Genomic DNA, 17626 nt, shown 5'->3' on the forward strand with positions numbered 1-17626 from the left:
TATATCACCAGAGATATAGATAGAGGGGTATATCACCAGAGATATAGATAGAGGGTATATCACCAGAGATATAGATAGAGGGGTATATCACCAGAGATATAGATAGAGGGTATATCACCAGAGATATAGATAGAGGGGTATATCACCAGAGAGATAGATAGAGGGGTATATCACCAGATATTTATAGATATATATCACCAGAGATATAGATAGAGGGGTATATCACCAGAGATATAGATAGAGGGGTATATCACCAGAGATATAGATAGAGGGGTATATCACCAGAGATATAGATAGAGGGGTATATCACCAGAGATATAGATAGAGGGGTATATCACCAGAGATATAGATAGAGGGGTATATCACCAGAGATATAGATAGAGGGGTATATCACCAGATATATAGATAGAGGGGTATATCACCAGAGATATAGATAGAGGGTATATCACCAGAGATAGATAGGGGGTATATCACCAGAGATATAGATAGAGGGGTATATCACCAGAGATATAGATAGAGGGTATATCACCAGAGATATAGATAGAGGTATATCACCAGAGAAAGATAGAGGGGTATATCACCAGAGATATAGATAGAGGGGTATATCACCAGATATATAGATAGAGGGGTATATCACCAGATATATAGATAGAGGGTATATCACCAGAGATATAGATAGAGGGTATATCACCAGAGATATAGATAGAGGGTATATCACCAGAGATATAGATAGAGGGTATATCACCAGAGATATAGATATATCACCAGAGATATAGATAGAGGGGTATATCACCAGAGATATAGATAGAGGGGTATATCACCAGATCACCAGATATATAGATAGATATATCACCAGATATATAGATAGAGGGTATATCACCAGAGATATAGATAGAGGGGTATATCACCAGATATAGATATAGATAGAGGGGTCATATAGATAGAGGGTATATCACCAGAGATATAGATAGAGGGTATATCACCAGAGATATAGATAGAGGGTATATCACCAGAGATATAGATAGAGGGGTATATCACCAGAGATATAGATAGAGGGGTATATCACCAGATATATAGATATATCACCAGATATATAGATAGGGGTATATCACCAGAGATATAGATAGAGGGTATATCACCAGAGATATAGGGTATATCACCAGATATAAAGATAGAGGGTATATATCACCAGAGATATAGATAGAGGGTATATCACCAGAGATATAGATAGAGGGGTATATCACCAGATATATAGATAGAGGGTATATCACCAGAGATATATAGATAGAGGGGTATATCACCAGAGATATAGATAGAGGGTATATCAGAGAGATATAGATAGAGGGTATATCACCAGATATATAGATAGAGGGGTATATCACCAGAGATATAGATAGAGGGGTATATCACCAGAGATATAGATAGAGGGTATATCACCAGAGATATAGATAGAGGGTATATCACCAGAGATATAGATAGAGGGTATATCACCAGATATATAGATAGAGGGTATATCACCAGATATATAGATAGAGGAGATATAGATAGAGGGGTATATCACCAGAGAGATAGATAGATATCACCAGAGATATAGATAGGAGATATAGATATCACCAGAGATATAGATAGAGGGGTATATCACCAGAGATATAGATAGAGGGGTATATCACCAGATATATAGATAGAGGGTATATCACCAGAGATATAGATAGAGGGTATATCACCATAGATATAGATAGAGGGGTATATCACCAGAGATATAGATAGAGGGTATATCACCAGAGATATAGATAGAGGGTATATCACCAGAGATATAGATAGAGGGTATATCACCAGATATATAGATAGAGGGTATATCACCAGAGATATAGATAGAGGGTATATCACCAGATATATAGATAGAGGGTATATCACCAGAGATATAGATAGAGGGTATATCACCAGATATATAGATAGAGGTATATCACCAGATATATAGATAGAGGGTATATCACCAGATATATAGATAGAGGGTATATCACCAGATATATAGATAGAGGGGATATCACCAGAGATATAGATAGAGGGGTATATCACCAGATATATAGATAGAGGGTATATCACCAGATATATAGATAGAGGGGTATATCACCAGATATATAGATAGAGGGTATATCACCAGAGATATAGATAGAGGGTATATCACCAGAGATATAGATAGAGGGGTATATCACCAGAGATATAGATAGAGGGGTATATCACCAGAGATATAGATAGAGGGTATATCACCAGATATATAGATAGAGGGTATATCACCAGAGATATAGATAGAGATATAGATAGGGGTATATCACCAGAGATATAGATAGAGGGGTATATCACCAGAGATATAGATAGAGGGTATATCACCAGAGATATAGATAGAGGGGTATATCACCAGAGAGATATAGATATATCACCAGAGATATAGATATATATCACCAGATATATAGATAGAGGGGTATATCACCAGATATATAGATAGAGGGGTATATCACCAGAGATAGATATATATCACCAGAGATATAGATAGAGGGGTATATCACCAGAGATATAGATAGAGGGTATATCACCAGAGATATAGATAGAGGGTATATCACCAGAGATAAAGATAGAGGGTATATCACCAGAGACATAGATAGAGGGGTATATCACCAGATATATAGATAGAGGGGTATATCACCAGATATGTAGATAGAGGGGTATATCACCAGAGATATAGATAGAGGGGTATATCACCAGAGATATAGATAGAGGGGTATATCACCAGAGATATAGATAGAGGGGTATTTCACCAGAGATATAGATAGAGGGTATATCACCAGAGATATAGATAGAGGGTATATCACCAGAGATATAGATAGAGGGGTATATCACCAGATAGATATATCACCAGAGATATAGATAGAGGGTATATCACCAGATATATAGATAGAGGGGTATATCACCAGAGATATAGATAGAGGGGTATATCACCATAGATATAGATAGATATCACCAGAGATATAGATAGGGGTATATCACCAGAGATATAGATAGAGGGTATATCACCAGAGATATAGATAGAGGGGTATATCACCAGAGATATAGATAGAGGGGTATATCACCAGAGATATAGATAGAGGGGTATATCACCAGAGATATAGATAGAGGGTATATCACCAGATATATAGATAGAGGGGTATATCACCAGATATATAGATAGAGGGGTATATCACCAGAGATATAGATAGAGGGGTATATCACCAGAGATATAGATAGATATCACCAGATATAAAGATAGAGGGTATATCACCATAGAGGGTATATCAGATAGATAGGGGTATATCACCAGATATATAGATAGAGGGTATATCATAGATATATATAGATAGGGTATATCACCAGAGATATAGATAGAGGGTATATCACCAGATATAGATAGGGGTATATCACCAGAGATATATAGATAGAGGGTATATCACCAGAGATATAGATAGAGGGTATATCACCAGAGATATAGATAGAGGGGTATATCACCAGAGATATAGATAGAGGGTATATCACCAGAGATATAGATAGAGGGGTATATCACCAGATATATAGATAGAGGGGTATATCACCAGATATATATAGATAGGGGTATATCACCAGAGATATAGATAGAGGGTATATCACCAGAGATATATCACCAGAGATATAGATATATATCACCAGAGATATAGATAGAGGGTATATCACCAGAGATATAGATAGAGGGTATATCACCAGAGATATAGATAGAGGGTATATCACCAGATATATAGATAGAGGGGTATATCACCAGAGATATAGATAGAGGGGTATATCACCATAGATATAGATAGAGGGGTATATCACCAGATATATAGATAGAGGGTATATCACCAGAGATATAGATAGAGGGGTATATCACCAGAGATATAGATAGAGGGGTATATCACCAGATATATAGATAGAGGGTATATCACCAGAGATATAGATAGAGGGTATATCACCAGATATATAGATAGAGGGGTATATCACCAGAGATATAGATAGAGGGGTATATCACCAGATATATAGATAGAGGGGTATATCACCAGATATATAGATAGAGGGGTATATCACCAGATATATAGAGGGTAGATATATAGATAGGGGGTATATCACCAGAGATATAGATAGAGGGGTATATCACCAGAGATATAGATAGAGGGGTATATCACCAGATATATAGATAGAGGGTATATCACCAGATATATAGATAGAGGGGTATATCACCAGAGATATAGATAGAGGGTATATCACCATAGATATAGATAGGGGGTATATCACCAGAGATATAGATAGAGGGGTATATCACCAGAGATATAGATAGAGGGTATATCACCAGAGAGATATAGATAGAGGGTATATCACCAGAGATATAGATATATATCACCAGAGATATAGATAGAGGGGTATATCACCAGAGATATAGATAGAGGGTATATCACCAGATATATAGATAGAGGGTATATCACCAGATATATAGATAGAGGGGTATATCACCAGAGATATAGATAGAGGGGTATATCACCAGAGATATAGATAGAGGGGTATATCACCAGAGATATAGATAGAGGGGTATATCACCAGAGATATAGATAGAGGGGTATATCACCAGAGATATATAGATAGAGGGGTATATCACCAGAGATATAGATAGAGGGTATATCACCAGAGATATAGATAGAGGGTATATCACCAGATATATAGATAGGGTATATCACCAGATATATAGATATATATCACCAGATATAGATAGGGGTATATCACCAGAGATATAGATAGAGGGGTATATCACCAGAGATATAGATAGAGGGTATATCACCAGAGATATAGATAGGGGTATATCACCAGATGATATAGATAGAGGGGTATATCACCAGATATATAGATAGAGGGGTATATCACCAGATATATAGATAGAGGGGTATATCACCAGAGATATAGATAGAGGGTATATCACCAGATATATAGATAGAGGGTATATCACCAGATATATATAGATAGAGGGGTATATCACCAGAGATATAGATAGAGGGGTATATCACCAGAGATATAGATAGAGGGTATATCACCAGAGATATAGATAGAGCGGTATATCACCAGAGATATAGATAGAGGGTATATCACCAGAGATATAGATAGAGGGGTATATCACCAGAGATATAGATAGAGGGGTATATCACCAGATATATAGATAGAGGGTATATCACCAGAGATATAGATAGAGGGGTATATCACCATAGATATAGATAGAGGGGTATATCACCAGAGATATAGATATCACCAGAGATATAGATAGAGGGGTATATCACCAGAGATATAGATCACCAGATATATAGATAGAGGGGTATATCACCAGAGATATAGATAGAGGGGTATATCACCAGAGATATAGATAGAGGGGTATATCACCAGAGATATAGATAGAGGGGTATATCACCAGAGATATAGATAGAGGGGTATATCACCAGAGATATAGATAGATATATCACCAGAGATATAGATATATATCACCAGAGATATAGATAGAGGGGTATATCACCAGAGATATAGATAGAGGGTATATCACCAGAGATATAGATAGAGGGGTATATCACCAGAGATATAGATAGAGGGGTATATCACCAGATATATAGATAGAGGGGTATATCACCAGATATATAGATAGAGGGTATATCACCAGAGATATAGATAGAGGGTATATCACCAGAGATATAGATAGAGGGTATATCACCAGAGATATAGATAGAGGGTATATCACCAGATATATATAGATAGAGGGTATATCACCAGAGATATAGATAGAGGGGTATATCACCAGAGATATAGATATATATCACCAGATAGATAGGGGTATATCACCAGAGATATAGATAGAGGGGTATATCACCAGATATATAGATAGAGGGTATATCACCAGATATATAGATAGAGGGTATATCACCAGAGATATAGATAGAGGGTATATCACCAGAGATATAGATAGATATATCACCAGAGATATAGATAGAGCGGTATATCACCAGAGATATAGATAGAGCGGTATATCACCAGAGATATAGATAGAGGGGTATATCACCAGAGATATAGATAGAGGGGTATATCACCAGATATATAGATAGAGGGGTATATCACCAGAGATATAGATAGAGGGGTATATCACCAGATATATAGATAGAGGGGTATATCACCAGATATATAGATAGAGGGGTATATCACCAGAGATATAGATAGAGGGGTATATCACCAGAGATATAGATAGAGGGGTATATCACCAGATATATAGATAGAGGGGTATATCACCAGATATATAGATAGAGGGGTATATCACCAGATATATAGATAGATGGGTATATCACCAGAGATATAGATAGAGGGGTATATCACCATAGATATAGATAGAGGGGTATATCACCAGAGATATAGATAGAGGGGTATATCACCAGAGATATAGATAGAGGGGTATATCACCAGAGAGATATAGATAGAGGGGTATATCACCAGAGATATAGATAGAGGGGTATATCACCAGAGATATAGATAGAGGGTATATCACCAGAGATATAGATAGAGGGGTATATCACCAGATATATAGATAGATATATCACCAGATATATAGATAGGGGTATATCACCAGAGATATAGATAGAGGGGTATATCACCAGAGATATAGATAGAGGGGTATATCACCAGATATATAGATAGAGGGTATATCACCAGAGATATAGATAGAGGGGTATATCACCAGAGATATAGATAGAGGGGTATATCACCAGAGAAAGATAGGGGTATATCACCAGAGACAGAGATATAGATAGATAGGGGTATATCACCAGATATATAGATAGAGGGGTATATCACCAGAGATATAGATAGAGGGTATATCACCAGAGATATAGATATATATCACCAGAGATATAGATAGAGGGTATATCACCAGAGATATAGATAGAGGGGTATATCACCAGAGATATAGATAGAGGGGTATATCACCAGATATATAGATAGAGGGGTATATCACCAGATATATAGATAGAGGGGTATATCACCAGAGATATAGATAGAGGGGTATATCACCAGATATATAGATAGAGGGTATATCACCAGATATATAGATAGAGGGTATATCACCAGAGATATAGATAGAGGGGTATATCACCAGAGATATAGATAGAGGGTATATCACCAGAGATATAGATAGAGCGGTATATCACCAGAGATATAGATAGAGCGGTATATCACCAGAGATATAGATAGAGGGGTATATCACCAGAGATATAGATAGAGGGTATATCACCAGATATATAGATAGGGGGTATATCACCAGAGATATAGATAGAGGGTATATCACCATAGATATAGATAGAGGGGTATATCACCAGAGATATAGATAGAGGGGTATATCACCAGAGATATAGATAGAGGGGTATATCACCAGAGATATAGATAGAGGGGTATATCACCAGATATATAGATAGAGGGTATATCACCAGATATATAGATAGAGGGGTATATCACCAGATATATAGATAGAGGGTATATCACCAGAGATATAGATAGAGGGGTATATCACCAGAGATATAGATAGAGGGTATATCACCAGAGATATAGATAGGGGTATATCACCAGAGATATAGATAGAGGGGTATATCACCAGAGAGATAGATAGATATATCACCAGAGACATAGATAGGGTATATCACCAGATATATAGATAGAGGGGTATATCACCAGATATATAGATAGAGGGTATATCACCAGAGATATAGATAGAGGGGTATATCACCAGAGATATAGATAGAGGGGTATATCACCAGAGATATAGATAGAGGGTATATCACCAGAGATATAGATAGAGGGGTATATCACCAGAGATATAGATAGAGGGTATATCACCAGAGATATAGATAGAGGGGTATATCACCAGATATATAGATATATATCACCAGATATATATAGATAGGGGTATATCACCAGAGATATAGATATATATATCACCAGATATATAGATAGAGGGGTATATCACCAGATATATATAGATAGAGGGTATATCACCAGAGATATAGATAGAGGGGTATATCACCAGAGATATAGATAGAGGGGTATATCACCAGAGATATAGATAGAGCGGTATATCACCAGAGATATAGATAGAGCGGTATATCACCAGAGATATAGATAGAGGGGTATATCACCAGAGATATAGATAGAGGGGTATATCACCAGATATATAGATAGAGGGGTATATCACCAGAGATATAGATAGAGGGGTATATCACCATAGATATAGATAGAGGGGTATATCACCAGAGATATAGATAGAGGGGTATATCACCAGAGATATAGATAGAGGGGTATATCACCAGAGATATAGATAGAGGGTATATCACCAGATATATAGATAGAGGGTATATCACCAGATATATAGATAGAGGGGTATATCACCAGATATATAGATAGAGGGTATATCACCAGAGATATAGATAGAGGGTATATCACCATAGATATAGATAGAGGGTATATCACCAGAGATATAGATAGAGGGGTATATCACCAGAGATATAGATAGAGGGGTATATCACCAGAGATATAGATAGAGGGGTATATCACCAGAGATATAGATAGAGGGTATATCACCAGAGATATAGATAGAGGGGTATATCACCAGATATATAGATAGAGGTATATCACCAGATATATAGATAGAGGGGTATATCACCAGAGATATAGATAGAGGGGTATATCACCAGAGATATAGATAGAGGGGTATATCACCAGATATATAGATAGAGGGGTATATCACCAGATATATATAGATAGAGGGGTATATCACCAGAGATATAGATAGAGGGGTATATCACCAGAGAGATATAGATAGAGGGGTATATCACCAGATATATATAGATAGAGGGGTATATCACCAGAGATATAGATAGAGGGGTATATCACCAGAGATATAGATAAGGGGTATATCACCAGAGATATAGATAGAGGGGTATATCACCAGAGATATAGATAGAGGGGTATATCACCAGATATATAGATAGAGGGGTATATCACCAGATATATATAGATAGAGGGGTATATCACCAGAGATATAGATAGAGGGTATATCACCAGAGATATAGATAGAGGGGTATATCACCAGAGATATAGATAGAGGGTATATCACCAGAGATATAGATAGAGCGGTATATCACCAGAGATATAGATAGAGGGGTATATCACCAGAGATATAGATAGAGGGTATATCACCAGATATATAGATAGAGGGTATATCACCAGAGATATAGATAGAGGGTATATCACCAGAGATATAGATAGAGGGTATATCACCAGAGATATAGATAGAGGGGTATATCACCAGATATATAGATAGAGGGTATATCACCAGAGATATAGATAGAGGGTATATCACCAGATATATAGATAGAGGGGTATATCACCAGAGATATAGATAGAGGGTATATCACCAGAGATATAGATAGAGGGGTATATCACCAGATATATAGATAGAGGGGTATATCACCAGATATATAGATAGGGGTATATCACCAGATATATAGATAGAGGGGTATATCACCAGAGATATAGATAGAGGGGTATATCACCAGATATATAGATAGAGGGGTATATCACCAGATATATAGATAGAGGGGTATATCACCAGATATATAGATAGAGGGTATATCACCAGAGATATAGATAGAGGGTATATCACCAGAGATATAGATAGAGGGGTATATCACCAGAGATATAGATAGAGGGGGGTATATCACCAGAGATATAGATAGAGGGTATATCACCAGAGATATAGATAGAGGGGTATATCACCAGAGATATAGATAGAGGGGTATATCACCAGAGATATAGATAGAGGGGTATATCACCAGAGATATAGATAGAGGGGTATATCACCAGATATATAGATAGAGGGGTATATCACCAGAGATATAGATAGAGGGGTATATCACCAGAGATATAGATAGAGGGTATATCACCAGATATATAGATAGAGGGGTATATCACAAGATATATATAGATAGAGGGGTATATCACCAGAGATATAGATAGAGGGGTATATCACCAGAGAGATAGATAGGGGTATATCACCAGATATATATAGATAGAGGGGTATATCACCAGAGATATAGATAGAGGGGTATATCACCAGATATAGATAGGGGTATATCACCAGAGATAGATATATATAACCAGATAGATTGGGGTATATCACCAGAGATATAGATAGAGGGGTATATCACCAGAGATATAGATATAGATAGGGGGTATATCACCAGAGATATAGATAGAGGGGTATATCACCAGAGATATAGATAGAGGGGTATATCACCAGAGATATAGATAGAGGGGTATATCACCAGAGATATAGATAGAGGGGTATATCACCAGAGATATAGATAGAGGGTATATCACCAGAGATATAGATAGAGGGGTATATCACCAGAGATATAGATAGAGGGGTATATCACCAGAGATATAGATAGAGGGTATATCACCAGAGATATAGATAGAGGGTATATCACCAGAGATATAGATAGAGGGGTATATCACCAGAGATATAGATAGAGGGGTATATCACCAGAGATATAGATAGAGGGGTATATCACCAGAGATATAGATAGAGGGGTATATCACCAGAGATATAGATAGGGGTATATCACCAGATATTTATAGATAGAGGGGTATATCACCAGAGATATAGATAGAGGGGTATATCACCAGAGATATAGATAGAGGGTATATCACCAGAGATATAGATAGAGGGGTATATCACCAGAGATATAGATAGAGGGGTATATCACCAGAGATATAGATAGAGGGGTATATCACCAGAGAGAGATAGAGGGTATATCACCAGATATAGATAGAGGGTATATCACCAGATATATAGATAGAGGGGTATATCACCAGAGATATAGATAGAGGGGTATATCACCAGAGATATAGATAGAGGGGTATATCACCAGAGATATAGATAGAGGGTATATCACCAGAGATATAGATAGAGGGTATATCACCAGAGATATAGATAGGGGTATATCACCAGAGAGAAAGATAGAGGGTATATCACCAGAGAGATAGATAGAGGGGTATATCACCAGAGATATAGATAGAGGGGTATATCACCAGATATGTAGATAGAGGGGTATATCACCAGAGATATAGATAGAGGGGTATATCACCAGAGAGATAGATAGAGGGGTATATCACCAGAGATATAGATAGAGGGGTATATCACCAGAGATATAGATAGAGGGTATATCACCAGTGATATAGATAGAGGGGTATATCACCAGAGATATAGATAGAGGGGTATATCACCAGATATATAGATAGAGGGGTATATCACCAGATATATAGATAGAGGGGTATATCACCAGATATATAGATAGAGGGGTATATCACCAGAGATATAGATAGAGGGGTATATCACCATAGATATAGATAGAGGGGTATATCACCAGAGATATAGATAGAGGGGTATATCACCAGAGATATAGATAGAGGGGTATATCACCAGAGATATAGATAGAGGGGTATATCACCAGAGATATAGATAGAGGGGTATATCACCAGAGATATAGATAGAGGGGTATATCACCAGATATATAGATAGAGGGGTATATCACCAGATATATAGATAGAGGGGTATATCACCAGAGATATAGATAGAGGGGTATATCACCAGAGATATAGATAGAGGGTATATCACCAGATATAAAGATATATATCACCAGATATATATAGATAGGGGTATATCACCAGAGATATAGATAGAGGGGGTATATCACCAGAGATATAGATAGAGGGGTATATCACCAGATATATATAGATAGAGGGTATATCACCAGAGATATAGATAGAGGGGTATATCACCAGAGATATAGATAGAGGGGTATATCACCAGAGATATAGATAGAGGGGTATATAACCAGATATATAGATTGATATATCACCAGATAGATAGGGGTATATCACCAGAGATATAGATAGAGGGGTATATCACCAGAGATATAGATAGAGGGGTATATCACCAGAGATATAGATAGAGGGGTATATCACCAGAGATATAGATAGAGGGGTATATCACCAGAGATATAGATAGAGGGGTATATCACCAGAGATATAGATAGAGGGGTATATCACCAGAGATATAGATAGAGGGGTATATCACCAGAGATATAGATAGAGGGGTATATCACCAGAGATATAGATAGAGGGGTATATCACCAGAGATATAGATAGAGGGGTATATCACCAGAGATATAGATAGAGGGGTATATCACCAGAGATATAGATAGAGGGGTATATCACCAGAGAGATATAGATAGAGGGGTATATCACCAGATATTTATAGATAGAGGGGTATATCACCAGAGATATAGATAGAGGGGTATATCACCAGAGATATAGATAGAGGGGTATATCACCAGAGATATAGATAGAGGGGTATATCACCAGAGATATAGATAGAGGGGTATATCACCAGAGATATAGATAGAGGGGTATATCACCAGAGATATAGATAGAAGGGGAGAGATATAGATAGAGGGTATATCACCAGAGATATAGATAGAGGGGTATATCACCAGAGATATAGATAGAGGGGTATATCACCAGAGATATAGATAGAGGGGTATATCACCAGATATATAGATAGAGGGGTATATCACCAGATATATAGATAGAGGGGTATATCACCAGAGATATAGATAGAGGGGTATATCACCAGAGATATAGATAGAGGGGTATATCACCAGATATATAGATAGAGGGGTATATCACCAGATATATATAGATAGAGGGGTATATCACCAGAGATATAGATAGAGGGGTATATCACCAGAGAGATATAGATAGAGGGGTATATCACCAGATATATATAGATAGAGGGGTATATCACCAGAGATATAGATAGAGGGGTATATCACCAGAGATATAGATAGAGGGGTATATCACCAGAGATATAGATAGAGGGGTATATAACCAGATATATAGATTGAGGGGTATATCACCAGAGATATAGATAGAGGGGTATATCACCAGAGAGATATAGATAGGGTATATCACCAGAGATATAGATAGAGGGGTATATCACCAGAGATATAGATAGAGGGGTATATCACCAGAGATATAGATAGAGGGGTATATCACCAGAGATATAGATAGAGGGGTATATCACCAGAGATATAGATAGAGGGGTATATCACCAGAGATATAGATAGAGGGGTATATCACCAGAGAGATAGATAGAGGGGTATATCACCAGATATATAGATAGAGGGGTATATCACCAGAGAGATATAGATAGAGGGGTATATCACCAGATATATATAGATAGAGGGGTATATCACCAGATATATATAGATAGAGGGGTATATCACCAGAGATATAGATAGAGGGGTATATCACCAGAGATATAGATAGAGGGGTATATCGCCAGAGATATAGATAGAGGGGTATATCACCAGAGATATAGATAGATATAGATAGAGGGGTATATCACCAGAGATATAGATAGAGGGGTATATCACCAGAGAGAAAGATAGAGGGGTATATCACCAGAGACATAGATAGAGGGGTATATCACCAGATATATAGATAGAGGGGTATATCACCAGAGATATAGATAGAGGGGTATATCACCAGAGATATAGATAGAGGGGTATATCACCAGAGATATAGATAGAGGGGTATATCACCAGAGATATAGATAGAGGGGTATATCACCAGAGATATAGATAGAGGGGTATATCACCAGTGATATAGATAGAGGGGTATATCACCAGATATAGATAGGGGTATATCACCAGAGATATAGATAGAGGGGTATATCACCAGAGATATAGATAGAGGGGTATATCACCAGAGATATAGATAGAGGGGTATATCACCAGAGATATAGATAGAGGGGTATATCACCAGAGATATAGATAGAGGGGTATATCACCAGAGAGATAGATAGAGGGGTATATCACCAGAGATATAGATAGAGGGGTATATCACCAGATATATAGATAGAGGGGTATATCACCAGAGATATAGATAGAGGGGTATATCACCAGATATATATAGATAGAGGGGTATATCACCAGAGATATAGATAGAGGGGTATATCACCAGAGATATAGATAGAGGGGTATATCACCAGAGATATAGATAGAGGGGTATATCACCAGAGATATAGATAGAGGGGTATATCACCAGAGATATAGATAGAGGGGTATATCACCAGAGAGAAAGATAGAGGGGTATATCACCAGAGACATAGATAGAGGGGTATATCACCAGATATATAGATAGAGGGGTATATCACCAGATATATAGATAGAGGGGTATATCACCAGAGATATAGATAGAGGGGTATATCACCAGAGATATAGATAGAGGGGTATATCACCAGAGATATAGATAGAGGGGTATATCACCAGAGATATAGATAGAGGGGTATATCACCAGTGATATAGATAGAGGGGTATATCACCAGAGATATAGATAGAGGGGTATATCACCAGATATATAGATAGAGGGGTATATCACCAGATATATAGATAGAGGGGTATATCACCAGATATATAGATAGAGGGGTATATCACCAGAGATATAGATAGAGGGGTATATCACCATAGATATAGATAGAGGGGTATATCACCAGAGATATAGATAGAGGGGTATATCACCAGAGATATAGATAGAGGGGTATATCACCAGAGATATAGATAGAGGGTATATCACCAGAGATATAGATAGAGGGTATATCACCAGAGATATAGATAGAGGGTATATCACCAGAGATATAGATAGAGGGGTATATCACCAGAGATATAGATAGAGGGGTATATCACCAGAGATATAGATAGAGGGGTATATCACCAGATATTTATAGATAGAGGGGTATATCACCAGAGATATAGATAGAGGGGTATATCACCAGAGATATAGATAGAGGGGTATATCACCAGAGATATAGATAGAGGGGTATATCACCAGAGATATAGATAGAGGGGTATATCACCAGAGATATAGATAGAGGGTATATCACCAGAGATATAGATAGAGGGGTATATCACCAGAGAGATAGATAGAGGGGTATATCACCAGAGATATAGATAGAGGGGTATATCACCAGATATATAGATAGAGGGGTATATCACCAGATATATAGATAGAGGGGTATATCACCAGAGATATAGATAGAGGGGTATATCACCAGAGATATAGATAGAGGGGTATATCACCAGAGATATAGATAGAGGGGTATATCACCAGAGATATAGATAGAGGGGTATATCACCAGAGATATAGATAGAGGGGTATATCACCAGAGAGAAAGATAGAGGGGTATATCACCAGAGACATAGATAGAGGGGTATATCACCAGATATATAGATAGGGGTATATCACCAGAGATATAGATAGAGGGTATATCACCAGAGATATAGATAGAGGGGTATATCACCAGAGATATAGATAGAGGGGTATATCACCAGAGATATAGATAGAGGGGTATATCACCAGAGATATAGATAGAGGGGTATATCACCAGTGATATAGATAGAGGGGTATATCACCAGATATATAGATAGAGGGGTATATCACCAGATATATATAGATAGAGGGGTATATCACCAGAGATATAGATAGAGGGGTATATCACCAGATATATAGATAGAGGGGTATATCACCAGATATATATAGATAGAGGGGTATATCACCAGAGATATAGATAGAGGGGTATATCACCAGAGATATAGATAGAGGGGTATATCACCAGAGATATAGATAGAGGGGTATATCACCAGAGATATAGATAGAGGGGTATATCACCAGAGAGATATAGATAGAGGGGTATATCACCAGATATATATAGATAGAGGGGTATATCACCAGAGATATAGATAGAGGGGTATATCACCAGAGATATAGATAGAGGGGTATATCACCAGAGATATAGATAGAGGGGTATATCACCAGAGATATAGATAGAGGGGTATATCACCAGAGATACAGATAGAGGGGTATATCACCAGAGATATAGATAGAGGGGTATATCACCAGAGATATAGATCAGGTGTATATCACCAGAGATATAGATAGAGGGGTATATCACCAGAGATATAGATAGAGGGGTATATCACCAGATATATAGATAGAGGGGTATATCACCAGAGATATAGATAGAGGGGTATATCACCAGAGATATAGATAGAGGGGTATATCACCAGAGATATAGATAGAGGGGTATATCACCAGAGAGATATAGATAGAGGGGTATATCACCAGATATTTATAGATAGAGGGGTATATCACCAGAGATATAGATAGAGGGGTATATCACCAGAGATATAGATAGAGGGGTATATCACCAGAGATATAGATAGAGGGGTATATCACCAGAGATATAGATAGAGGGGTATATCACCAGAGATATAGATAGAGGGGTATATCACCAGAGATATAGATAGAGGGGTATATCACCAGAGATATAGATAGAGGGGTATATCACCAGATATATAGATAGAGGGTATATCACCAGATATATAGATAGAGGGGTATATCACCAGAGATATAGATAGAGAGGTATATCACCAGAGATATAGATAGAGGGTATATCACCAGAGATATAGATAGATATATCACCAGAGATATAGATAGGGGTATATCACCAGAGATATAGATAGAGGGGTATATCACCAGAGATATAGATAGAGGGTATATCACCAGAGATATAGATAGAGGGGTATATCACCAGATATATAGATAGAGGGGTATATCACCAGATATATAGATAGAGGGGTATATCACCAGATATATAGATAGAGGGTATATCACCAGAGATATAGATAGAGGGTATATCACCAGAGATATAGATAGAGGGGAGATATATCACCAGAGATATAGATAGAGGGGTATATCACCCGATATATAGATAGAGGGGTATATCACCAGATATATATATATCACCAGATAGAGGGGTATATCACCAGAGATATAGATAGAGGGGTATATCACCAGATATATAGATAGAGGGGTATATCACCAGATATATATAGATAGAGGGGTATATCACCAGAGATATAGATAGAGGGGTATATCACCAGAGATATAGATAGAGGGTATATCACCAGAGATATAGATAGAGGGTATATCACCAGAGATATAGATAGATATCACCAGAGAGATATAGATAGAGGGGTATATCACCAGATATATATAGATAGAGGGGTATATCACCAGAGATATAGATAGAGGGGTATATCACCAGAGATATAGATAGAGGGGTATATCACCAGAGATATAGATAGAGGGGTATATCACCAGAGAGATATAGATAGAGGGGTATATCACCAGAGAGATATAGATAGAGAGGTAAAACACCAGCACTTTGACCCTCTACTACTGTACTCTAACGACTACTGTACTCTAACCCTCTAACTACTACTGTACTCTAATTACTACTGTACTCTAACTACTACTGTACTCTAACCCTCTAACTACTACTGTACTCTAACTACTACTGTACTCTAACCCTCTAACTACTACTGAACTCTAA

This window comes from Oncorhynchus masou, chromosome 14 (genome assembly GCF_036934945.1).
Source record: "Oncorhynchus masou masou isolate Uvic2021 chromosome 14, UVic_Omas_1.1, whole genome shotgun sequence".
Lineage (NCBI taxonomy): Eukaryota > Metazoa > Chordata > Actinopteri > Salmoniformes > Salmonidae > Oncorhynchus > Oncorhynchus masou.